Source organism: Petaurus breviceps, unplaced genomic scaffold (genome assembly GCF_028583685.1).
Source record: "Petaurus breviceps papuanus isolate PSGF00001 unplaced genomic scaffold, PetGlider_PUasm1.0 688, whole genome shotgun sequence".
NCBI classification, from domain to species: Eukaryota; Metazoa; Chordata; class Mammalia; order Diprotodontia; family Petauridae; genus Petaurus; species Petaurus breviceps.
The window spans coordinates 19,404,575-19,432,485 of NW_027186457.1; the positions used below are offsets into that span (position 1 = coordinate 19,404,575).

A 27,911-nucleotide genomic window follows, 5' to 3' on the forward strand; every position below is an offset into this window, starting at 1 on the left:
GTGGGCATTTCTGAGTACTATTTACTATTTGGTAAAGTGTCCTAGTGGGCCTGGAATCAGAAAGATCTGAGTTCAAATCCAGCCTCACACATTGGTTGTATGGCACAGGGCATGTCACTTAACCCTGTTTGCCTGTTTCCTTATCTGTAAAATGAGCTGGAGAAGCAAATGACAACTCCAGGATCTTTGCCAAGAAAACCCCAAATTGGATCATGAGGAGTTGGACAGGACTGAACAACAACAAAACCTTCCTTGTATTTCCACCTATTCAGAGGAGAGTGTTTCAGGGGAGTTTTATAGACCCCCAAAAATACCAAATTCTAAAGGCCCACCCAGACCTCACATCACCATAAACCTAAATTTGTAATAAAAGCTTATCATTTAACTAATTATTTAATAACAACATGTGAATATTTCCAAAGTCCTTTCAGCTTTATAGAGGGATTTTATAGAAAGGACACTGGATTATATAACAACTGGTTTTCATCTGAAAGAGACCTTAATGCTAATCTCACCCAATCCCACATTGGCCATAGGAGGAAATCATACCAACAGGTGTTTTAAAGATAAAGAAATCGAGCCTCATAGAGATTCAGGAACTTGGCCATGCCACACAACCAAGGAATGTCAAAGCTAGGATTCAAACCCAGGTGTCCTAAGTCAAAGTCCATATAAATATTTTCTTTGCAAGAAGGAAAAATAAATCAAAACAAGAAAGCTGGTAACTACTAAGGACTGTATTAGCAGTGCTTAATGTAGTCACTGCTCACTGAGGAAAGCTTTCAAAGATCATAGATTCAGAGGTAGAAGGGATCTTAGAAGTCCATTTAGCCTGAGGCCGACAGGTTAAGTGAATTGCCCAAGGTCACAAAGGTTGTGAGAACCAATGGCTTCTTACTTCTTATGTATAACTACATGGGTCTGTGTACATGTGGTTCACTGAGTGTCAAGAATAGATGTCTTCAGTCTCCTTCCCCCCACCCTTTTCCAAGGAAGATTTGATTCTTGTCAAGAGGGGAAGCAAAGGTTTGGGGTCAGAAGCTGGCTACTCTGCTCCCCTCAGAAAGAAGGTACTGGACCAGAATTATATCTATCTGCTCCCTTAAGTATTAGTCTAGGGTGGAGTAGTTTTTAGGTTCAAGCTACACTTCTGATTGCTATTCATTAACGGAAAAGATAGGGGACAAGCTGTATAACTTGCATTTCCATTTTCTTTCCATTTTGCTTTATTATGTCACCACTCATCGATAGAAAATTGGACCTTGTGGGATGCTAGAACTAGAGCTAGAAGAGTCCTTAAATGCCATACAGACTTCTGAGGACGCTTGCTTTCATCGGTGTCCTGGAATCAGCTAATATCAGCTTGTGAGTCACTTATTAAATTTTCAGTTTGAGCATTAATACCTTGGAAATCAGAGGAAAAGATATAAATCAAGGCTTGATTTATTATTTTGTTAATTATATAGGCTTAAGAAAGTGATGGAGAAAATTTTAATTATGTGGATTTGACTTAAAAGAACATCTTAACAGCATTTTCCCCCTCTGGGGAGAGCCGGTTATTAAACATTCCCTGTTTGCTCCAGTCTTATGACTTTCAGAGAGTGCAAGTGATTTGCCCAAGATGACACAGAAATTAAGAATCAGATGCAGCATTTGCACTTGGGTCCTCTCCCTTCCAAGCCACCATCTCACAGCACTTGCTCATTTCTGGCCCAAGAGTGTCAGTAATAGCTTGCTTCCTAGTGACAATCCACTCCTCTCTCCCAGCTCAGGAGCTTTCCTCGAGTCTATTCTGAGCTGTGGAGTCCCTTGCGCCGTTCTTGCACTTCCAAGTTTAATTTTGCCTTTAAAAACTCAATTGGCTCATCTGTTAAACATTAAGCAGCTCCCATTTGAGCCACAGGGGGAGCAGTGGGAAAACCCGCAGCTGCTGGAACATTGAAAATGGGTTGTTTTTGTTTTTTTTTTTAAAGAGCATTTTTCGAACTTTAAAGCATTTTAGCAGTCATGTATTTCCCAATTCTTCCCTTCCTACTCCCCCTCCCCCCACAATGGTTCATCTGTTTAACTTTTATCTGGCATTAGAAAACACAAGCCAGAGCATTAAACAGCCCTCAGATGGGTTTTTGTTTAATGCAAAATGAAAATAAAAGCTGAGTAGGGAAGATCTGAGGGGGAGCTATGGCCCAGAATAGCTTGAAGTATGTCCTCTTCTCTGTCTGTAGAAATGAGGTTGAATTCTATCCATCCACCTAGCCCATCCCACCTTTCCCCTCTCAAGTGACAGAAGAATTCCAAGACCAATTTGCACAGTGTCAACAAGAGAAAAGGAGAAATCTGTCTGGAGCTTTTGAAGAAGAGCTTTATTTAGGATATCAAAGCTTTACTCTAGTGTACAATAGAACTCTAATTGATTTCTCACATCAGTTTCAGAATCTATATAGAAGGTTGAGTAAGTTCTACTCTACATAAGGTAAGGGAAAGTTCCTCCTGTCTATACCACCAAACACACACACACACACACACACACACACACACACACACACATACACACACACACTTGCCCAGCTTCTCAACAACTGGGCTATCAGGGAATACATTTCTAGCTTTTCACATTCATATGTTTTAATTAGAACAAAAATTCCATATCCATGAGGTGTCTAGGTGGTGCAGTAAATAGAGCACCCACTCTGGAGTCAGGAGGACCTGAGTTCAAATCTAGCCTAAGACACTTAACACTTACTAGCCATGTGACCTTGGACAAGTCATTTAACTACAATTACCCTGCCATCCCCCCCTCCAAAAAAAATTCCATATCCAAACACAAATATCCATGGGAAAGGTAACACATTAAGCTATTTTCAGCTATTATAACCAAGAAAATGTTTCTGTTTGTTTTAAACCCATTTTCTTTCTCTTAGAATAGTCAAGGAATGGGAGGAGTATGGAAAGGAAAGTCTAGAACTTCTCTGGGAAAGCTGATCTGAGCACAGACTGGAGTGAGAGGTGCCAGGGGAAAAGGCTAAGTAAGAAGTAGCCCAACTTCCAGGCCAGCCCCTATGGGCAGGATCTCAGGCAGTAAGCTTTATAGAGATATACCTAACCTCGGAACTGCTTCTGTGGAGGTTGAGTCCACAAACATGGAAGGCTTAGAGAAAAAAGGGTCTCATCACTTGACTCTCTCAAGCAGTTAACCATCAGAAACTGATGTAATTTTATCAATGTAAGTGATATTAATGATGATTCATTACTATCTACTTCACTGCTGCACCCTAAGGACCGTAAAACCTTTCCATCTGACTTGCAGCTGAAATGCTCTTTGTGTATTGTCTTCTCTGTTATAAAGTGACCTCCTTGAGAACTGACACTGTATTCATTATCTTTTTGTGTATCCAGTGTTTATTATAGTACTTTTTTAAATTTATAAATGATTATTCATTCATTCATTTGTCCATCCATCCTTTTCATTCATTCATTCATTCATAAAGAGAGGTGTGCAAAAAGATGAAGGACTGGCAAAGACAAGCCCTTTCTTCAGTATAATTTGGACTAGGTTTGACTAAGACTAATTATTGAACCTTCATCTATGACCCAGGTATTATAAATTCTAAAGAGATCATTCTCCACACTTGAATTTTAGTAGTAAATTGGAAAAAGTAAGATTCTTTGGCAATTCCTGGACTTAAACTGGCCAATTAAGTGGAACTCTCTTCTCATTGGTGGAGATTGATTACTTAATGCTCTGTACCCCGCTGAAGGGCAGATGGAGCTGAGGAGAGCTGGAAAGAAGAAAGATTCAGACCCTCCTGGTCTCCTGAATTGGGAGAGATGTATGATTCCAACCTCTCTTCATGTCCTTGAAGAGAGAAAGACTCAGGGAAGAAGCCAACATGTAGAGGCACTGAAATTTCAATCAAAGGATGATTCTGAAGACTTTGGGCATTTTCCTTCTGGGTGAGATCTGAGACTGAGTTATCTCAATACCAATGGCAGAAATCCTTAAATTCATGTGTATGGTATGTGTTCTCCTATGTACACTTTCTATGATTTCTGTTTTGCGATGGACTTGAATACATGGGTTTCTTTGCTATTTGCTATGGGTGTTCATTATGGAACTGGCAATTTGTCAGAAGGGGATTCAGTTTTGGCTACATAGCTTATATCCTGCCTTTTCCATTAATGAATAGCAATCAGAAATGTAGCTTGAACCCAAAAATGACTCTACCCTAGACTAATAATACTTAAGGGAACAGATAGATATAATTCTAGTCTAGTACCTTCTCTCTGAGGGGAGCAGATTAGCTAACTTCTGGTTCCAAACCCTTGCTTCCCTTCTTGGCAAGAATCAAAAGTCTTCCTCAGAGAAGGGTAGGGGGAAGGAGACTAGACATATCTATTCTTGACTCTCAGACCCATGAGACTCTTGAATTTTAGTAGTGAATTGGACAAAGTAAGATTCTTTGGCAATACCTTGACTTAAACTGGCCAATTATATGAGACTCTCTCCTCATTGGTAGAGATTGATTACTCAATGCTCTATATACCAATGAAGGACAGACAGAGCTGAGGAGAGCTGGAAAGAAGAGACATCCAGACCTTTTGGTCAGAGTCTTGACTCACATATGGGTATAATAGTACTTAGACCACAAATCTTTCATATATATGTCTGGCTGCTCTTGTGCCTGTGTATGTGAGTGTGCGCACACACACATGTGCTCACATGTGTACGTGCAAAACATACACACTTTTATATCTATCAGAGGTTGTTAGCATGGGGTCCATGAACTTGTTCTTTAAAATATTTTATAATTATTTCTATGTAATTTGTTGCCTTTGTAATCCTATGCCTTTTATTTTTATGCATTTAAAACATTCTGAGAAGGGTCCCATAGCCTTCACTAGATTACCAAAGGGCTATATGACTTACAAAAATTGTTAGGCAACACTGATATAAGTATGGAGATTCTTTATATGCAAGTAAAATAAGAAAAAAGAAAAGGGGAGAGAGATAAAATGAAATAGTTTTGTAGTTAGAATGGGTTTTAGGGATCATGTAGTTCCATGTTATTATTATACATTTAATGAAAACAAGGCTGAAAAAGGTTAAATAATTTTTCCCAAGTGACTCAGAGGCAGATCCAGCTCCAGGTCTTGTCATGTCAGTATCCTTTCCACTACATGATGCTGCTGGCTCTTTCCCATTCTTCTCTTCTCTTTGCACGAGTAGCAAAACCCACTAATACATTTTTTTTCAAAATTCAAAATGAAAACAAATCTAAAATTTTTCAAGTTTTAAAGCTTTGTATTATTTAGAGGTATATTTTACTTTCCTAGGAACCCTTGAGACTATGGGACTTTAAAACAAACATGTTTGGGCTGTTTCTGTTACAAATTAATGCTATTAAACTTTTTTCCCCAAGATTTTTACCTCCATTTCTAATTTGGAGTATTATTTTAGATCATTTCCATGGCAACCAAGCATCACTTTCTCTGTAAAGTGATGCAATGGTACCTTTCAGACAATAAGGGTTCTAAGTGACCAGACATTTACAGATGCTGTATTCTTGAATTCTTGAAAGGCAGTTTAGCATAGAGGACAGAAGAGAGACTTCGGATTCAGGAAAACTTGTGTTCAATTGTACCTTTGATGTGTAGTAACTCTGTGATAGTAAACAAGTCATTTAACTAAATAACCTTTAAAGTTATCAGGAAAATCTTGAGGATTGATGATCAAAAGCAATGGAAAGAGCCCTCATCCTTGGAGTTCTCTACATATATGACATCATAGTCATATGCCATCTCAACCCTCCCCCCTCCACACACACACACAATTAGGCTACATTTCCTAAGACAGGAACAATTTCTGCTTCCTGTCTCTTGTTCTCTCTACCTCCGTTTCACATTTTCCGAATGATCACTGTTCTTCAGAAAAGACAGACTTGGATGAATCACTCACTATAAGGACTAGTTGTCTAGATTCACTGTATTTTGCCAGTATTTATCTCTAATGATGTATACATTATTATGATGAAATGAAAATAAGTCGGTGTTCTTGGATGTTTCAGTGAAGGTTGATTTTTTTTTTAAATTGAGTGACTGGAGTTACCCTATTTTGTTTTCTGATCATCTTCTTTGCATTTTAAAAATAGGTTCATTTGCAAGAGTATATATTGATTCTGCTTATTGGAAGAAATGGTAACCACGAATCTGAATTGTCAGAGGTCATTACATTCATAGACCATAACATCGTTTAGAAGTGGAATATTTTGATGTACTATAAACTATCAGTTTCTGTAGATTTATTTGAACAGAAATAATGTACTTTTTTCTTTTAAACAATATACTGATCTCAGTCAGACTGGGAGTACAGTAGTTACTCATGGGCCCGATCTGAGCTTAGTTTCAGACCTGGGACAGTTTCTTTCTCCTAAGGCAATCTTGAGGGCCTGAGACTTACCACATTGACCATATTCATGCCTGACTTAGAGCAAAAACTCAATTGGCTGAGCTCAGAAGTCCTCAGTTCAAGAGATCCAATAGAGATGGATTTCAGATGGCACCACAGGGAGGTCCACACACAGCTCAATATTTATAAAATTGAACAAAAGGGAGAAGGAAGAAAAGAGAAGAAAATGATAGTTATTGAAAGATATTCATTTTTGAAAATTTATTAAATGCCTACCACATGCCAAATCCTATGCTAGGAACTGGTTAGGGACTTATAGAAAATGAAACAGACCCTTCCCTCAAGAAACTTATATTCTTTCTCAGTTCCTAAAAACAGGTTTTCTGCTGCCATCATTACCTAGCCTTTTGCCTGTTCAAAAAGAGCTCATGGATATTTCCAGAAAGAGGCTGTTGAAAGATTGTGGTCAGGAAAAACACTGATTGGGTGTGGTTAGCACATCCAATTATGCCCCATTGGGAATAGAATCAGAGAAATTCAGAATTGGAAGAGATTTCTTTCAAAATCTCTGATAGTTGCTAAATGTGGAACTATAGGCAAACTACTTGACATCTCTAGGCCCCATTTTCCTTGTCTGTAAAATGAAGAATTTGGAAGAGGTAGTCTCTGAGGGCCCTTACAGATCTCTGGTCCTGTGCTAATATACCCTCTCTCACAATACACACTTCAAGCATAAATCTTCTCTTCAATATTCTTGGCAAGTGTTTATCCAGCATTGACTTCAAGACACCTGAGGGAGAGCCAGTGGTATCCTGGTAAATGTTTTACAACCAGATCTACAAAAAATTTGTATTCATAATACTTTTTTTTTGAGACCCAAGATCACACAGCTAGTGAGTGTCAAGGCTGAATTTGAACTCAGGGCACTGCTGTATGCACTGTAGCACCTAGTTACCCCCACTATACACTTTAAGTGGCATCATTAATATTTTTTTCCATCATTTTCTTCAGTCTTGATAGAAATCAACAAAACAATAAATCAAGTTCTGATTTTAGCATTGATTCCTGAAGTGTAAATGTTCACATTAAAAATTTAACCATTGGCTCTCCTGAGCAAATCCCTAGATGGAGAATCCACTGGTTTCTCAAGCATCCTGTTTCACTTATACATTGTTCTAGTAAGTGACAGTTGTTTCTTAAATCTAGTCAAAATCTGCCTCTATAGTTTCTGTCCATCAAACTACATTCTGTTGTCTGGATCCAAACACAACTCGTCCAGGCCTTATATTAGTCATTAGAATTATCAAGATGAATAGGACAAATACATTTTGTCAGCCAAGAGAATGATGGTTCTGCTTTCCATAGTGGCACGCAAAAGTAATAACAGAGGTGCTAGAATGAGCAAGGTTTCTGGATGTGTGTTTAGAAGAGAGGATTCTGAGATCATAGCATCTAGAAAAGAGTGTCTCTGAAAGTTATATAACTTTAATTCCTTGAAATGCTTAAAATAATACATTTTTGTTTTTAAAAATTATTTCCCTCAAAATCAGGGACAACTAATTGAGCCCAATGACTTGTAAATTCTTGAACATCTTCCCTAGTTTTGCTTTATAATGGGAAGTACAAAAGAATCATATGATGGAAAGAAAAAATCGCCTAGATGTTCTCTCTCATAATCTGGCATCATGGAGGTTTGTCAAGTCAGCTTTATAGAGGCAATCCAACTCTGGATCTTTGTTCTAAAAAGTGTAAACAGTCCCTCAGGTGATGTTTATTTTTCTCCTTTTTTTTTTATTTAGGTAGACCTACAAGGAGTTTTGTTTCTTGTGACCAAATCACCAGTCTGGATCCATTAAGAAATTAGTAATTTGAAGGAATCCCAGATACTCTTTCTTGGATACCATCTGTAAGTTCGAAAGTGATGATAGAGATGAATGAAACTTTCCTATTCTGTCCATATTCCCAGAATGTTATTTTTCTTTTTACTTTATTTCTTTAAAAACAATATTTTGTGTCATTCTCAACTCTTGTTTCCAGAACATGCTTTTTCCTACCGATCTTGGTCTCTTGCACAAGAACATTGTGTTCTCCATGTTATTAGACAAAATCTCTTCAGCATTTACCATGTGCCAACCACAGTTCCTTGTAAAAAATAAAATAAAATAAAGTAAAAATTTAAAAAAAAGAGAAGATCCTCACCACAATCTCACAATAGTTATCATTGAATTGGGGAGATAGAATAAATATATTTTAGAAAGAGAGATTTAAAAATCGATAACTAAAGGAAAATAAAAGACAGATTATGACATGAACTGATAGTTGTGAGAGCTCAAAGAACACAAACTCAAAGAATGTTTTAAAATAGTTGAAGTCTTCATGAAGAAAGTGGTGTTAGAATTAGGAATTTCTTTGCATATTCTTGTTGTGAATATGCTTTCTATAGGGTGGAGGAGTGAAGGAGGAGTGGATGATACAGTGTGGTGGATGGAGAAAGAGATTTGGTGTCCGGATGTTCTGGGTTCAAATCATGCCTCCAACACTTAACATTTAACCTTTTGGGTTCCAGTTTTCTTATTTGCAAAATGAAGGGATTGGACTCACTGACCTATAAGATTCCTTCTGGCTCTGTGTCTTCCATCCTAGGATGACACTGTGACTTAAGGATGTGTCACATTTCATTCAGTCAGCTATCTTTTTTTTTTTACAGAAAAAATAGGCTTTTAGATTTCCAGTGTCCTTGATCATTATAATAGATTTGTTTTGATGGTAGATATTCACACACCCAATCCCCACCTTGATGTTGGAGACTTTTAAATTACTCACTACATGTTCAATGTCATTTTCTTAATTTTTCTCAGAGATAAACTTCAAAAATCCTGGTCATGGAAAAGGGATGTCATTATAACATTTTTATACTCAAGGAAAAAATAATATTAAGGAGCATTGTTATGTTTTCTAATACAGACCAGAAGCATGAAACGAATGCCAGGTTCTGGGAGACTTTCATGTCGACCTCTGTCCTTTTATGATCTTAAAAATCTGTTTTGCATCAGAAGCTGCAGGGATACAGGACAGGGTGCATGGGGGAAGAGCATGTCCTGCTAAGTCTGACTATATCCAGGGGCACTTAGGATGTTACTAAAAAGGAGCAAACAGCAGGTAATGAGTGACTTTAATAGCAGTAAAAATGCTTTGAAGTGGGTTGGTTTTGCCCACACAATTTCTTTTAAAGAGATGTCATTTTGGTTTTTGCTTTTGGTAAAAAAGCACAAGGAGACCCAAATGTAAAGTTAATTGAAGAGTCTAAATTCCAAGGGAATGTGGAAACATTAGCTGGGCAAAGAATTTACCTAAAGGAAGCAATGGTGCCATGGAAAGAATCCTGGATTTAGAGTCAGAAGATCTACTTTGGATCCATTGATCTGATATTTAAAAGAAGGGTGACCTTGGGCATGTCATTTGTCTTCTATGGCCCTCAATTTCCTCATCTTTGAGAAGAGAGGGTTCTGAGGCCACAGAGTCTAGAAAGGAGCATTTCTAGATGATATGTATTTTTAAGTTTTTGAGAACCTTAAAATCAAAACATCCTGTGTTTTTCTTTTTAATCCTATCACTTCTCCAAATGGGGGCAAATGGCCAAGTCCAGTGGCTTGTAGATTCTTGAGCATTTTTCTCACTTTTGTTTCCCAGAATAAGAAACATCCCTGACATATAATGGGAAGGAAAAATTGCCTGGATATTCTCTCATAGATGGCCATCAGGGTAGTTTGTAAGATCAGGGAGATGCCGGAGAACATAGAAACACAGGTTTATAGCTGGAATGGACCTTCAAGGCCATCTTTTCCCACCTCTGAATCTTAAGCCTTCAGAAAAGCTTGTGAAAATAAGGGAAATGATTTTAGTTAAGTAAATTATTCAATTAAACATCGATATTTCCTTGCAGAATATATGAAAAAAAATTTGATCCAATGGAATTTAATTCAGGATTACTTTTTTTTTAAATGTTACATACTGAAAGAATTATTTTCCCCCATTGCATTGAAAAGTTCATCTTAGCACTTTATTGGGACTTTTGCTAGGATCTGGTTTCTGTGTTCCTGCCCCCTTTTGCCTATGTAAGTGTCAGCACTATGCTACTGAGATTGACCTCCTGCTTTGAAAGACCTGACATGGCAATACTGAGCACTCTGTATAAATATCAGTATTGTTCTAGATAGAATGCCATCAAAATTTAAATAGTCATACTGTCATTTCATAAACAGGCAAAACAGCATTTTAGAAATAGAAGGGATTCCCACGCTTAACTAATTCAACCCCCTCCTTTTACAGATGAGAAAATTGAGGCCCTAAAAAGGAAAATAACTTCATAGGATAGTAGATTTGGAGCTGGAAGGGATCATCTAGTCTATCCCTATTTTGTGGTGAGCAACCAGGCATGGACTTGTCCAAGGTCCTGCAGGTAATAATTGGGACCCAGTCAGTGGGACAATATGCACCTAGATCTTATGGGGGATGTTTGTGCTTTTAAATTCTTTCTCCTACGCCATGATGATTCTTCAAATGGTTCAAACCACAAAATCAAAGAGATAAAACTTTGATAACTTCATTTCATGTATGAAGAAATGGGAATGGGAAAAAATTATTTCTTTAAGTTCACCAAGGCAAGTAAATGGCAGTCAGAATGGGAATATAATTCTCCTAACTCCTGTTTGTTTGTTTGCTTCCCACCATACCCAAGAACACAGTTTTTATCTAATGTAAAGTTCAAATTGTAAACGACCCATACCTTTGGTGTTAGGGCTTGCCCAGCCCCTTTTAGGGCAGCTTATCCACCTTTGGTGTTGACCTGTTATCCAGCTCTCATTTGGAGCTCCAAGAAGCTGTAGAATACACAGGCCTCAGTTCAGTAAAATTGACTTGGTAGATGGGAGAAAGCAGGTTGAAGGTAACTGACAGGCTTCAAACCCATTGGTGAGTTAGGGGGATGCCTACTCAAGCATGAGAAGACTTCTCCCAGTGAAATGCATGGGCAAGAAAACTTGTTCCAGCAGCCATGAAGGAAATAGAAGAAGGCACTCTGGAGCCCTTAGAGCTTGGCCAGACATCACAGATGCCATAGTCATCCACTGCATCCTGGGCCATCGCTAGTTACCTTGACTTCTGTTTTGCCACAGGACTTTGATGACTGGAAGAGAGTGAGGCTGACAACTCTTTACAACTCTCCCTCACTTAAATCAAGTTCACATGCAAGACATCACCCATTATTCAATATTTGACCCCAATGTTGTGATATCATTAGTATTCTTCAAAAATAAAGGATGAACAAGAATATCTTTCATGACATTTTTCCCACTTTCAAAAAGCTCAGTTTTTCTGTATGTGAGAGAATAGGACTAGAATTAAGTTTTGTGATAAATTATAAAAAAAGATCTTGTGACTTCTTTAATTAAAAGGCCCATACTTACTGCTACATTGCCATGTGATTGTTTTAGGAATCAATTCATAGCCCTGAAGAGTGATTATTAAGTCAACTATGAATTCTGGATATAGGTGAGTATGTGGCTGTACAAATGTATGCATACATACATGATTATGTGTATACAAGGTTATATGAATATGCATAATATATATGTATATATACACATAAGGATGTACATATATCCCAAGAACAAAGATTTCAAGCAATGTAGTGACATTTATATTAGATACATAGACTTGTCTATAGCTAATTCTCCTTGCTGGTTAATTGTTAACATGTACACTTACATGTTTGTACATACAAACATAACATATACACACATGCTAGAATACACATGCATGTGTGTGTGTTTGGACCTGGCCTGTGATTTCAATGGTATTAGGCACACCTGGTGAGGAAATGGCCTTTACTGATACAAATAAGCAAATACTATGGAATGTAAAATTTTAAAGAATTGGTGTGGAGGTGAGGGGGTCATGAGAGGTTAAATGATTCACCCAGGTCTGCAGAGCCAAAATGTCAGAGGTAGGTGTTACTGACTCCCAGGTTCGTTTGCTATAAACTCCTTTCTCTTTCTGTTTCTTTCTCTCTCTCTCTCTCAATATGCATGTGCTTACATGTGCACTCACATTAGTATAGTGCATATACGCATGCATCCACATGGCTGACAGACATCTTCTTTAATGTTTTACCCCCATGCTCTTCTACCATATACCTGAGATCTGTGAGAGGCTGCTCTATTTAAGCCTTCCATACTGAGACAGCATCCCCTTCCAAGGTCATCTAAGTAGGACAATCTTCTATGTGTATGGCACATGTTTTACTTGGGAGGTGTAATGTAATGCCAAAAGAAAGGCAACTTCCCAAGGTTCAGAATACCAGCATAGGTGCTCTCTATTTTATTCAGTGACAAACCAAGAACAGAGAAGATCAAAACATGACATCATTCCAAATACAGCATTTACTAAGTGTGATTAAATAATCTCCAAGTACTACCCCACCCCAGGATCTTCCAATCATTCAATCAATTACAAAGTCCCTGTTCTAAATACTACTCCACCCCTAGGCTATACCTTAATTAAGTCCACCACAAAACCCCTCTTCTCAAATGGAGATTAGTTTCCAAACATAGGTAAAGTACCTTCATTTGTCAATCACAGAGCACAATAAGGTCAAAAGTTCCCCACCCCTGGATCACAATTGAATCTACCCCAGAGTTACATCAAGTTTAAACACAGCACTTAATACCCAAATGGAGGTCTTTTCTCCATCTTGACACGAGGCAAGTTCTCAGCAATCTTAGTTCCTGGGGAGACAAGGCTTAGCAAGGCCATAAGATACATTGCCAGTCCCTTCATGAATTTATCCTCTGTCTGTAGAACAGTCCTAGAACCCCTGAACACATTAGCAAAGCCCTCTCCCAGGATTTCTGTAAACATACAACAAGAAAATCCTTCTTCAGGGCTTCTGAACCAACAGAAAGGCTCCCAGACCCCATCAACAACAGCACTGTCCTTCACCAGTGGACAGTATTCACTCTCTGTCTGCAGGACAGTCTCAGGGCTTCTTAGCGAACAGCCAGGTTCCAGGACTTCTTCAACAAAAGGACTGTCCTTCACCAGTGGACAAATCTGGCAAAACAACATCAAAACAGACAGACAAAGTACCAGCAAAACAGCCATGTCTCCTCCGTCCTTGGCAGCTCAGGGGGCAGGTCTCAAAAGTCCAGGGCAATTCAAAGCGGCCACCAGCAATTCTCTTAGTCTCTCTCTCTCTCCACGAGGTGCTGCTTCCAAAAAGATCTTCCGCCTCTCTCTAGTGTCTCTCCAAATCTACATCACCAGCTCCTCCCAGTTCAGGACTTTCTTTTCACATCAACAAGCCCATCCCACAGGTGGGATTAACAAACTCTGGGTTTTAACACAATCAATTTGAAAACCAAGCCAATACAGGGGAATCTTTAATTGCCATTACTATCACAGGAGGCTAGACACAGATAAGTCTGATCTTTTTTCACACACAAAACCAGTCTTGATGCCCAAAGACCTCAAGGGCTAGACCTAGAAACAGAAAGAATATCATACCTCATCTCCTGATCAATTAAATCACTGGAAAGTCCAGAGTAAAGCTGAGGAAGCTAGGCTTAGAGAGAACACCCCAGAAGAGAATATTAAATAATTGTACTAAATAATTAGGCCTACCTGCTGTTGCCCCACAGATTTCTTATTGATGCTGGTGCTTGAAATCGGTGTAGGATGCATCACAGCTCCCTTCAGAACATGCTCCTGCAGAAAAGGGAATTAGAATGCCTTGGGGATCATTCAGCAGCTGTGTTCTTGCACCCTGATTTCACCTAGGGACCCAGTGGGCTAACTATATTCTTGAATAAAGCTTATTGGGTTCTGTGAATTGGGTTCAGTTTCATTTCTTTGAGGTGCCTTCAAACTTGTTACATAGTAAGCCAAAGAATGAAGAATGAATATGAGAGCTGTCTCTCTGATGGCAGACAGTAGCTCTTGGCCGACCATCATGATAAATTATTGCTTGGTTATGCTGGTACAAAAATAAATCTGTATTGTTGGCATATCAGAAAGGCTAAAAAAAGCTGGGTTGAGTAAGTACCTTTATGTTCTTTGTGGTGGTCTTCTGTAATTGTGTATGGGCTACACATGGCCCAATAATAACTGGAGAGAAACTCTGAAACTAGTCCACAGTAATTTCCTCAAGGTTTGTCAATAGGTTTTCATTTGTGAAAAAAGATATAATTAGAATATAAAAATAGATTTTGGTATTTTAAAATCATGAGTCAGTTAAAAAACATTGCTATGGTATGTTCCTATGAAATCACTAAAGATCCTTTTTTTTGGGGGGGGTGCAAAGGAGAGATAGATGCATGAAGAGGAAAGGAAAAATAGAATAACAATATTGTCTTTGGAGATTTTCCAGTTCCTTTGGGCAACTTTGAATCTTAAAGGAGTTGTTGAATTACAACCTAGAACTAATGATAAAAAATAATCTATCATGCTAGAACATCTGAAGTTACCAATTTAAGGCAGTTAAAATATTTTTATTGCATTCTTAGTAATTTCCCATGGAAGCATTTCTAAAGGTTCAGCAAAACATTTACACTTTAAAAAAAGGTTTTAAATTAATTTATAACTTAGCTATGATCTTCTTTGGGGGAGCCTCAAAACAGCAGGTGACCTTTTATCCATAATGTATAAGCTACAACATCTCAGTACAACAGAGTGAATTGGGATGGGATTCTATAACTTCATATATCAAGTTTCATTTAGCAAAGGTCTTCTTGGTCCCTGACTCAGAACATTTTAGGATTTTTTTTTTCTTTTTATACTTCAGTGGTTTTGAATTGACTGTTTTCGCTCTGGGTTATTTTAAACTGTAGAATGGTATAAAATGTAAAGTGAATACAAGTCTAATGTTTGCCATGGAAATGTTATCACATTATTTAATAAAATATTTTAATCTTATTTTTATTTCTATTTTGTTTTATTTATTAATAGGGAGAAGGATTTACTAATGGTAAGAATTAATAGGAAGTATGGAATATATTCTTCAAAGTTCTTCCCCTATGGAAAGATTGGATGGGGGGAAGGGGTTGTCTGAAATTTCTAGGTATGTTGTGGTTCAGTATTCACTCAAAATCCATAGCTCATACCTACCAATACAGCTATCTTTTACCAAAGAATTTTTCATTGGTTAAAAAAGGAAACATCAATAATCTTACCAACTAAAAATTTGTATTCATACAAAGTAAAGGCATTTAATTAAAAAGCAGAGCAAAATAAGTGCCAAGAAATGTTCTTTCCACATTCCCACGAGTCTATTTTCTCACAGATTAGTACTTTACTTGTGGGAGGGGAATCTATGCAGGGAATATGTGTGGTCAGATGGTATAGATAGAGAGGACATGCTTGTGTTCTGTCTACAAAGCTTGCTGTATGCTTCCCTAAGGAGTCACTAGTGTCCCGTATTGATATCAACAGCTTTTTCTATTGATCTGGGATTCTTAGCTGTTCTTGTCACTCTGATAAAATTCTCTCTTATGGCACTTATACTAAACTTCTCTCTATAGAAGTCTTTCCTGAGCTGTTTTTTGTTTGTTTGCTTGTTTGTTTTTGTTACTATCTGTTGACGTCTCCTGCTGCCATCTGCTGGTAGACTAAATGAGTTTCAGCTGTTAGGTTGTCTGCTTTTTTAGCTCATAGTTTCAGGGGCCATTTCAGCTCCTCTGTGATTTCAGAATTTGGTCAGTCATGTCCAATCAGCTAGCTAGAGATGCCATTACGTGTTTAAGTTAGTCTCTTTTTTTTCTTCGGCTAATGCTCCAATTCTCAGAAAATTCCTTTTAACTGTCATCATACACAGATTGTTAACTCTGATTCTGGGAGCTCCACTTAGCACAATTGAAAAGGATGTGGGTAGGACTGCAATGTGGAGATTCCTTTCAATTCCCATCATCAGACTGGATTTATGTAAATTACATCTAGAGAGAGACTGAAAAAAGCTAGATGAAGCTGATGGAGCTGGAAACCTTTGGCCAACTTCCTCCTGCAACTAAATAATTGCATTTTCTGAATAAGGTTCACACCTGTGTAACAGTTTAGTTTACAAGGCTCTGGCCCTGAAACAGTCCTGTGGGGTACGTAATGAAAGCTTTGTTTGTATTTTGTAACAGCTTTAGAAAAGCACTTTGTAAAATATAAATTGTTTATTTTTCTGGTTATTTCTGTTAAATTTATCAACATTTTCACTTATATGAGAAAGTTGAGTTGTCTTTTCAATCATTTTTTTAAGTTCTGTAGACTCTACCTCAGAATTGTTTTCCCCAATCATACTGTTTCCCATTTCCACTGATATTTTTCCAATTGAGTCCATTATTTCATGTTACCTAGGGTATTGCAATAACTTTCTTCATGTATTACAATTTCTCCTTCAATCTAGTCAATACATACTCTTATAAAATTATTCTAAACAACAGCTTTGATGACATCTCTCTCTTAAAAAAAAACTTTTAATAGTTTTCTATTAACTATCAAAACAAAATCCTCAGTCTGGTATTCAAGGGTCTCTACAATAAAACCCTGCCTTTCTATCTTTATCTCCTAAAATACCTTAACACATATCATATAGATTAGCCAAAATGAACTCGGGCCATTATCCAAAACAGGCCCGGGACTTTTATGTGTCTGTGTCTTTTCTCATATTATTGTCTTTGTCAAAATGCTGTTTCTCCATTTCTGCCTGTCAAAATCCCAAACATCACTCAAGACTGATCCTAAATGTTAAAAACAAAAGCTTTAAAAGCCTTTAAGAGGCTTTTCTTAAATCCACACAGCCCACTGTAGATATCTGATGGTAGCTGTTGATTTTTATTTAACTACTAAGGAGCACTGCTACAAAGGTACCAAGCCCTATTTGTTGATGAGGGTCAACGTCTGGCAGGCTCATGATCACCTTGGTCAGTTAGGCGAATCACCTAAGCTCCCATTGCATCCAAGACCATCTTCAGTCATCCTGACGCAAATGTCTCTGGAGGAGGAAGTGAGGCTGATGACTTTGCATAGCCCTCTGTCACTTAAACCCAATCCTTCTTTGAGAATGAAGGACAAACAAGGAGTCATCTAACAAGAGAGAACACTAGGGAGATAATTCCAAGATCTTCACGGCTCTTAGAGAGCTGGTTGCCTCGGTCATAGTTCATGCACTTTTGTAGGTGACAGCACCTATCTTATCGATCCAGGGCTATAGACTAGGTGGACTTAGCCAATTAAACTTTTGACTCAACCCCCAGACTCCATAGAATGTTTATTCTCTTGTCTTCCTGCCACATTTCATTCAATTACATGTATTTTTCATAATGGAGTCAGTCACAAAAGGATGGTTTAATTGTACATTATTCTTTAATCATTCCTATAAAAGCAAAGTAAGTAACACAAAATACATTGAAACAATTATTGTGATGGTTGCAAATCCATGAAGTGTCTAGACCCAGGTAACTCTTACCCTGTTTATAGCTATGCCCCAAACCCATGTATTCTAGGAGAATATTCAGGTACCTAGGGTCAGATTTCCCTATCGACCATTCCTTTCATGAGTTTGCAGACATCCTCAGGACTCATATTCCTGGCCTTCCAGATTGTTAGCATCAATTGAAGAGATTTGGTACCCGGAGCATTAGTTCTTCTGAGTGATTTTCTTTGTTCACAAATCTGTCCCTGGATAGGACTCCCCCTGTCTTCCAGCTGTTTCTCCTAGAAGCCACATCATCAAATGGGCTATATTAAAAAAAAATCCTTCTTCAAGGCTTATGACTCACTGGAAGTGCTGAAGTTGATAAAGAGACTTTTGTACAGGGGAAGATTCCTTCCATGCTCACAATTCTTCCCTCTCTCTTGCTAACATTTCTCTTCCTTAAGTATGTAGAATAATTCAGTGAGGAGACAGTTATCCCTGTGCATTTGCTTAGGATAGTGTTCTTTCTATTTCTACACTATTCATTTCCTCCATTGTATTCAAAGAACTATGGATTTAGCTCAGTCCCTCAAGACCTCTCATTTGAAATATTGTAGCATCCTTCTAATTAGTCTCCACACTTCCAAGTATCAGCTTTTTCTACTTCAATATAGTTGCCAAAACATTCTTGCGGAATTATTGATCCAATAATGCACTCCCTTGCTCAAAATTTATCAGTGGCTCCCTATTACTTGTCATTTACTTATTTGGGGGCATTTTAGATTCCCCTAGTCAAATGTAGGCTCTTTAAAGGCAAGGAATATTATGAATCCCCAATATCTAATTATATGATATGTGCTTAATATTTTTTTAGATTAGATTTGAATGGAACAAATGAATATAGTATATCAGTAGGATTCTGGGAGCAAAGTGATAAAATGGAAAGAAGAGCCATTTGGGAGCTAGAAAGACCAGGCCTCAAGTCCTCCCTTGAATGGTAGCGGTAGTTTCTTCAACAAATCATTTACCTCTCTGGGTCTCAGTTTCCTCACCATAAAAATCCTGTTCTAAATCTATGCTCTACTTTGTAGATAAAAAAATTATCCCAAAGAATATCCTCTAGGTTACATAAAATCTACCAGTATAATCTACATTTCCTGCATTCTGCTTCCATGCATGAATATCTAGACTTAGAGATTAATCTCTAGTCCTTAGGATGGGCTGGAAAAAAAAATTTGACCATCTTTCAAAAACAGATTACCAGACTATCAACATTATGTGTACCATTCTCAGTACTCCAGCTGACTGGTTGCTTATCTATCTTTATATGTAAATTGTGCTAAATTTAACTAAATAGACAAGGGGGTCTAATTTAAAATTCCTTTGGATCGTTAGTTACATTCCATAGGATGGGAGGCACTTTTCGGGCATTCTTTCTTCCAATTTTGAGAGATTAAAAAAAAATGGCCAATGCTTTTTTGCTTTTACCTGAGACATTTTTGAAGTGTTACTTAAATATCACTAACATGCATGCTACTATTGGGTTTCCTAACTCTAGTAAATACACAAAGTCAATTTTCCTTCTGCTACTAGAACTTTTTTCTACCTTCTAGTGAAAAAGGAGCCTTGCTTTTGACTGAAGCTTCCCTCCTCCCTCTCGTTTTACCACCAGCCAGCCCTGCCCCCATATCATATATTTTCCCCCCTGCTACTGATCACTTAAGTACCCGTTCTTACTTCCACCTCAGCTAGTTTCCTCCTGCAACAGTGGAAGAAAAGCATCCTCACTCCAGGATGCCCCATTACTCGTTTTCTGCCTCTCTTCTGCCCGCAGCCCTGGCTGTGTTTGTTGGCTCTTTGTTGCTATGGGAGGATGTGACAGGGAGACTGCTGAATGCAGTGGTTGTCAGTGGAGGAGACAGTAGGGGGAACAAAACCACACTAAAAAAAGCAGCAGCTGTCTCCAGATTATTTCCATCAAAGCACCAAGGAGCAGGGCATCCCATTTGGCATGGGCCAGTATCTGGGAAGAAAGACACAGGAAATTTTGACCTTTAATTTTTTGTCATAGGTGATATCGTATAAAAGATGGGACCCAAATCCCTGTCAATTAGCATAGTTCACTTTTCCCTGGGCTAAGGTGGGGATGGCATGGAAATGAGAGAAGGGGAATTGACCTGCCTAGCCATTAAACCCCAGTTCAATCAATCACAGGACTTTGAGTTTGAAAAGACGTTTGAGGTCATTCAGTTCAAGTTTTCTTAGCCTGAGGGGTATGGACTTCCAAAGGTTTCATGGATAGATTTCAAAGGGTCTATGAAGTTGGATGCAGAAAACATTACATCTGTATTTTTATTAACTTTATTTTCACTAACAATGATTTTAAGTGATTGAAAGAAATGCCAATTTGTCATTTCTTTCAATCACTTAAAATCATTTTTCTGAGGAATCCATGGGTATCACTAGATTGCCAAAGGGGTCCAAGAAGCAAACAAAATAACAAACAAAAAAGGTTAAGGTACCCTGATTTAGTTCAAGCTAGGAAGATAATCGAAACCCAAATATCTATCATGAATGGTCCAGATTTTCCTAGGAACAAATGGCAGAGCTCAGGTTCCAACCAAGACCATTTGTCTCCCATACTATCTTTCAGTATTCTTTCCATTTCCATTATATGGTGCTGCTTAGACAGATGAATCTGGATACCCACCATCTCCCAATGCACACCATTCCTCATTCAGACTAGTTTCTAGCTAGATCCAACTGCTCAGAAGTGTGGGGCAGTGTGATGTACTAGAATGAATGCTGCATTTAACTCTGAGGACATGGATTCAAAGATTCAGTCTCCTATTGCTACCTACATTACCCTGGGTAAGTCCCAGCCTCCATCTGTAAAATGAGGGTCTTAGACTAGATGACATCTACACTCCTTTCCAAATCTAAATCAGTTACTCTATCTAGCTTTTTCTTACATCTTACACCATTAATAACTCTGTACCTTCTGCTCTTTACTAGGAGTTCTGTGCTTTGTGGGTAAATAGAACAAATCAGATCCTCTTGTGAAGGACTACCATTTAAACACTGGAAGGTGGCTATCACTTGTCCTTAAGTTTTCTTTTCAGGTTAAACACGCTCAATTTCTTCAAACAATTATCACATCACATAATCATGTAGCCTTTCCACAATCTAGCTGCCACAATGGTTTTTCAAAATTACTTCCCTTCAGGAAAAGAAAAACTCTTGTCTTGCTCTCCAAGTAGTGAGTTCACCTTCACTAGAAGTATTCAAACAAAGGACATCATCTATCTTCCAGTGAGGTTATAGAAAGGCTATTGCCATGGGGTAGGAGTTTGAACTTTTTGGACCCTTGTACTTGCAACTCTGAGATTCTATGGCATCTACACATAAGTAAAAAATATTTTCTTCAACAAATAATTTTGGTGTCCTCACCGAAAAATATTTCACCAAAAATGTGATTAGGCAAAAGAAAAATGATTAATTTTCATTTCTTATCTTAAATTTTATTTCCTGAAATGAGAGATAATTTATTCACTCAAGAAATCATTATTGAGTATAAAATCAATGAGCAACATAGCATATGTGACCCAAAGCTATCTAAGATGAGTTACCTACCCTCCAGAAGCTCATGATTTAGTAAGGATGATAAGACACATCTTCCACTGAAATTCCTTTTGGATGATTTATTGTAATATGGAGATGGTCACGCATTGATAAAGGTTACTCTAGTGGAGCACAAGGTCTAGCAGGTCCTACCAAGCTGAAAAGGTCAAGTTCATTCCTGGAGATGAAACTACCTGCATTTTCTGAGTACCAGCTAGCCTCAGTTCAACAAGATTCCTCACCAGAGAGGCTGCCTAGTAAAGCATTTTTCTGGTCATGGAAGTATTTCCAAGACCATCCACTAATTTAAAGAAAGTTTGGCAAGTTATCTTGGTGGAGAGAGTACACACATCAGTGAAATCACTGATCCTCTAAGTACAGAAGAAGATAAGACACATACACAAATCTCTGCAGTAAATGTCTGGGAGTGAGAAACTACTGCTACTTTCCCCAATTCATCAAATGAACAGACATTAAGGTATCAAATAAAATATAGACATGTTTTCAAACAAAACAAAGACTAATTTAGAGGACATTGCTATATTGGAGTATTTATGTTCTCTCTCTCTCTCTCTCTCTCCCTCTCTTTCTTCCATACATTTATCTATTTATTTTTGGTCAAGACCTATAATTTTGTTAATTCAAGGTAATCCCTGGGCATAAATACCCTCAAATGAGCCAGAATGACAACTCACCTATAATTTAGAATGTCAGAAAGGTGCCTGGGTCACCAAGTTATATGAAAGAACTTTAATAAATCAAGAATGTCCTCTTCAGTATTAACCCTTAATTATTGGAAAACATTCCAATAAAGGAGATGGAGTGAAGTTATAAATAGGTGCGTTTTCTAGACCTTGTTAAACTAAATTGATACAAAGTCAAGTGGATGAAAAGCTTCCAATACAAAAACATGATCATGGAGAGAAAGGACTGACTGGAAAGGGAGTGTGTGACTCTTGTACACATACTTCCATAAATCCTCCATGTAGGTAGGGCCCATCTTCTGAAGTGCTTTCTCTAGGTCTTTTGGCTTTGTATAGATACCAATGAGCACATGGCCTGTACGAGTCCCTTTGTTCCATCTTGTGACAGGCCAACCTCCTTTCCCACTCATGCATCTTCCAGATCAGTAGTGTCAAAGTCAAATAGGAATGGGGTCACAAATCCATATATAAACCTCTTTATGGTCTGCTTGTTGACTTAGTCTATGTTTTATTATATTTTAATTTATGTTACATATATATCCTAAATATTTAAATGGTTAATTAAAATATTTACTCCTTTAGAATTCTCAATTATTTAAAAGTATTTCCCAATTGCATTTTAGTCGAGTTTGAGCCTCACTTGGAAGTGTTGCAGACTGTGTGTCGGATACTTCTTTTCCGGATGATCTTTCTCACTGCTTCTTCCATGTAATTCCTCACTAATAATATGTGGCAACCTCTTTATGCTTTTCATATGTCTCTCCATTGGCCTTTGACCAATCTGGAACTTAAATTATAGATCATAGAATTATAGATTTTTAAGCAGGAAGGGCTCTCAGAGACCATCTAGTCATACACCATCATTTTTCAGATGAGGAAACTGAGGTCCAAAGAAGTTCAATGGCGTCCAAGGTCACACAAAAAGTAAACACCGGAAGTGTTGTTTGAACCTCATTCCTTTAGTACCTGTGCCTTTTCCCTATCCTGCCTTCCTTAATTAATTGGAGATTCGAATATTCCCAGAGTCACAGCCATATAGAATTGTTTCAAGTAGAAGCTTAGAGTCATTAAAATCACTCTCTGCTAAAATTTTTAAATTTACTTGAGCTGGCCCATTTCCTCCCATTCAATTCTGAACCTAGCACATTGTTCATCCACAATGTTTTAATCAGATTTCAATCGGGTGACACCTCATATATGTTCCACTATAGTATATTTTCCTGTATTATTCACAATCTCATGGACTGTTACAGATAGAAAAGAATTTAAGAATCAAGTTTATTGATGCATCAATGTTCCTAATGCCTAGGGAATCTATACCTGTATAGCCATAGGCACCTTAAGCCCTCCCAGTAGGCATCTGTTTCTTTATCTACAAAGTGAAGGCATTAGCATTTCCCTGAAAGAGTCTAGAGTGTCTAAGTAATGACTCATTCCTTTTCCCTTGCTCTTTAAAAAGAATGTTTACAATTAGAAATCTTATCTAGAAAGCATATCTTAACTTTCCTGGTAGAGTTTAATCTTCTAGCATTATTATAGGAAATACACCAGAAAAGAATGATACAAATTATCATGGTCTCCAGATAAGGAAACTGAGGCTCAGAGAGATGTAGTGATACAGCTGCAATTTCCTTAGGCATTTGGACATGGATTGATCTTTTTTTTTTTTCCTGGGTTAACCTGTGTTTGCTTAGATGTAGAGGACTCCCAACAAGGAAACATCCTTGTCCAAATGGAGCAGCACTTGGTCTGTGACTTGTAGTCTTTGATAGTTTTTGGGAGCCACATAAAGATACATCTGACCAGGATTCTCTATCTCACAGGCACAACACCCTTGTTAAGGAACTAAATGAAACAGAACAGTGACACAATCCTTATAATAATGCTCTTGTCGACTTCTAGGTTCATTTATGAAAATTCGGGATGTCTGGACTGTAGGATGTACCTCTCAACCTCCCTAATTTTCTTCACAGTTTAGTTCAAACCCAAGACTTATTACATGGGTCATCCCTACTTTCACCTATCAACAGTTGTTAGAGTCTCCCCCATGAAATTGCCTTGCACTTGCATTGTATATCCTTATTTTATATCAACTTATATCTGTGTGTTTTCTTCCTGCAGGAGAATGTAAGCTCCCTGACGTCAGAGATGCTTTCATTTTTGCTTTATATCCCCAGCATCTAGCACAGTTCCTGGAACATAGTAGGCACTTTGTAGGTGTTTGTTCTATGGTTGATTGGAGATCATCTAGTATGATATCTTCATTCTATCAATAATCAATCGATAATCATTCAGTAAACATGATTAAGTTCCTATTATTTGCTAGCCACTGTGCTAAGCTATGGGGACATAAAAAGGGAAGAAGACAGACCCTGCCACTGGGAGCTTTAAAATCTAATGAGAGAGACAACAGACAAACAAATATAAATGATGCAAGCTATACACAGGATAAATATGAAATAATTAACAGAGAGAAAGAGCTAGAATTAAAAGGGGTTAGGAAGGGATTCCTGTAGATGAGATTTTAATTGGGATTTAAAGGAATCCATGGAGGAGAGTAGGCAGAGTTGAGGAGGAAAAGTGTTCCAAACAATAGGAAACTGTAGCCTAGAAAAGCAAAATGACTGGTAATGGCTAAAAGATGTTTTCTGATTCAACAAGGTCATAGTCCTGAGGGTATCTTCCCGGATTATCTAATTTTTTTCCAAGGTAATATGGATGATGAGGTGGGGAAAAGACATGACCCTCTCAAAATACAACAATAACAATGGTAACAAAACTAATATCCAGGCTAGCTGGAGGTCGTAATATCTGTACGCGTGGCCTCCTAACCACTTCCTTGAAGATGAGGCCCACAATATAAAAGCTGGCTTCTATTTAACAGGCTCAGTGCAATAGCAAAGATTTTATGGAACCACTCATGATGCTAGTCTCCAACTTTGGGAGGAGAAATAAAACTCCAGTCCTGGCATTGACTGCTACAGTGGAAGCAGTAGCTCCAGTGTCCTGGCCAAATTTCAATTTGGGTAATTGCATTCTGCTGACTTAAAAGGCCCCAGGTTGTTTCAGCTAGATAAGGTTCTCTTCCCTTCCTGAATGAACAGTTCCACAGCACTGACTGTGCTCTGTTAAAATGGTTTAAACGCTTTTGCTCACTCCTAAGTTGGATGGATTTCAAGGCTGAACCCAGTGGTGACTTTCTCTATCTATTGCTTATTTAAACTCAACAGAGCTGTGGGATCATCCTGTCCAGGATGTTCATACCTGAACATTTGAATGAAGACAGTTTATTTATAGACATGTAAGGATAGGGGCAAGACCTGCGAATTTACTGGTGTATTCCAGTTGTGGAAACTCCCTCTATCAATGCAGGAGATCTTTCCCCCCTGCTTAGAGGCTTTAAAGAGTTGTCTAGAACATTGAAAGGTTGAATGACTTTCTCAGATCATGCAGGCAGCTGTGGGCAGAAGGAACCAAGATCTGAAATATCTCTGAGACTAGTTCTCTATTCAGTATCTCTTGCTAAGAGGAAAGAAAGGTAATCAGGTAGCAGAGTGGATAAAGGGCTCATCATGGATTCAGCAAGATGTGAGTTCAGGTCCTCCCTTAGATGCACATAGGATCTGTCACCCTGGGCACATCATTTAACATCTCAGTCTCAGTTTCCTCATCTGTAAAACCAGAATGATAATGTCATCTCCCTCACAATGTGTTTGTGAGTATCCAGTAAAAAGACTCATAGAAAGTCCTTTGCAAACTTCCAAGTACTATAGAAATTCTAGCTCATCATTATTTCACAGGGAAGATTTCCTAAGATGAGCCTAGTCTTGCAGTGTATACAATTTTTCAAATGCATATTTTCAGAGTGAAGAGGGATGGGTCACACATCCCATTTCATGGCTATATGGATACCTCTAATTCTCTCTTCCTGATGTTGAAAGAGCTTCAATGTCCTTGCAGAGTTTTTTTAGGCCATTTCCAGTAACCCCTAAAGAGAAGCCAGGTGACTGCTCCCAAAGAGAAGAGCCAAATTTTCGAAGTCTCTCTTAAGAGAGTAATAGCAGGATTTTATTCCTAGTGGATTACAGTCCACATTATGAAACGACAGCACATTTGGTACAATTATGCACCACTGGCAGCCTTCTCTCAAAGGAAGCCTTTTGGTAAATGAACACTTAGGATCATTTTGGAACTCATGCATCTTGCAGCTAACACTGTGCTAAGTTAAGCAGTGAGCACTATGCCCATCTGGTAGACAAGAGAATATCTGCTTGCAACCTCATCAGCCCTTTTCCTGTAAAAGCTTGGATTTCATTAAAGGTGACCTGCAAAAAGGACTGGGCAAATTGAGAGGCTTTCTACCAAATGCACTGAATAGGAGATAGAAGGGGACAGGGCAGCAATTACCCTGACTATCCTCCAGGGTTTTTCAAGATTCCCCCACATTGCATAGGTGAGCTGTCTTTTGGCTTCGATGTCCTGTGAAGCCTGAATATAATCAGGAGATTGAGAAGAGGAAAGTGAAGGATTCCTGACACTATGAGAAGGATTGCTCATCTTATCATGAACATAACAGAGGACTGATTAGCTCATCATGAGCATATTACTGGGAAATTTGGAACCCTCTTTAACAGGACTAGAAGCCATAATATGCAATTATCATGTAGAAAAAAAAAAGATTTCAAGGACTAACCATCAGAAGTATCTAGCCTGCTTCTACTAGTCTAATCAGACCATCAGGCCCAGAAATAGTTTTTGGCTTCTGTTTTTATTAATTTATTTTTTTATCCAGATATACTGTATGATTTCATCACATTAGAGAGATTGGCCACTGTTCTGTAAGTTAGAATGTTGGTCAGTTGCTGAGGGGTGGGGTGTAGGGGTGAGTGGCTGGGAGGTTAAATGACTTAACTGGTATAATAAGACTGGGTATGTGATAGAGGAAGAATCTGAACCTGGGTCTTCCTAACTTTGAGGCAGATTGTCCATCATCATGCCACTGCAACCACTGCTACAAACCTTGGTTTCCCATTTCTTTAAAATGTAGTTCTAATGACAAATTTAGGAGAGAGAGAGATAGATAGAGAGAGAGAGACAGACAGACAGAGATAGACAGAGAGAGACAGAGACAGAGAGAGACAGAGACAGAGAAAGAGAGAAAGAGACAGAGACAGAGAGAGAAAGAAAGAAAGAAAGGAAGAGAGAAAGAAAAAAGGAAGAAAGGAAGGAAGGAAGGAAGGAAGGAAGAAAAAGAAAGAAAGAAGGAAGGAAGGAAGGAAAGAAGGAAGGGAAGAAGAGAGATGGATGAAAGGGGAGGGAGGATGAAAGGAGGGGAAGGGAGGGGAAAGGAGAAGGGAGGAGAGAGGAGATGGAAAAAAAGAAAAAAAATACTTCTCAACTATTTTGGAACTCATTCATACTGCAAGCTCACCTGCCCACACCACAGTCAGGATTGAGAACAAAGAAGGAGGACAGCCAAAATGATGACAGGCATCTATATAATTCTTTTAAGGTTGAAAAAGCACTTTAAATAGATTTCCTCATTTTTGTCCTTTAAATACATCTATGAGGGAGGTACTATTTTAGTCCTCATTTTACAGATGAATAGACTAAGGCTTACAGAGTTTAAGTGAATCACTCAAGCAGGAGGTCACCATCTAATGTAGGATTTGAACCCAAATCTTCTCAATCCCAAGTCCAGCATTACATGCACTACAAGGATTCT

The 27,911-nt window shown here is 38.2% G+C and overlaps 1 long non-coding RNA gene across 5 annotated transcripts in view; it reads left to right on the forward strand.

Annotated features, from left to right (window-relative positions):
* The window catches only part of LOC138174402 (uncharacterized), a 51,818-nt gene that overhangs the window by 5,780 nt on the left and 18,127 nt on the right, over nucleotides 1–27,911 (forward strand). Inside the window, exons 3-7 of one of the 5 annotated variants that reach the window (XR_011171705.1) lie at nucleotides 1,252–1,365; nucleotides 8,206–8,312; nucleotides 10,736–10,865; nucleotides 11,899–11,956; nucleotides 14,104–15,355. This is a non-coding gene — a long non-coding RNA (uncharacterized lncRNA). Of the gene's footprint in view, nucleotides 1–1,251; nucleotides 1,366–8,205; nucleotides 8,313–10,735; nucleotides 10,866–11,898; nucleotides 11,957–14,103; nucleotides 15,356–27,911 lie in introns of those variants that run through there. The other 4 variants (XR_011171703.1, XR_011171704.1, XR_011171706.1 and 1 more) reach the window with 4 other exon arrangements.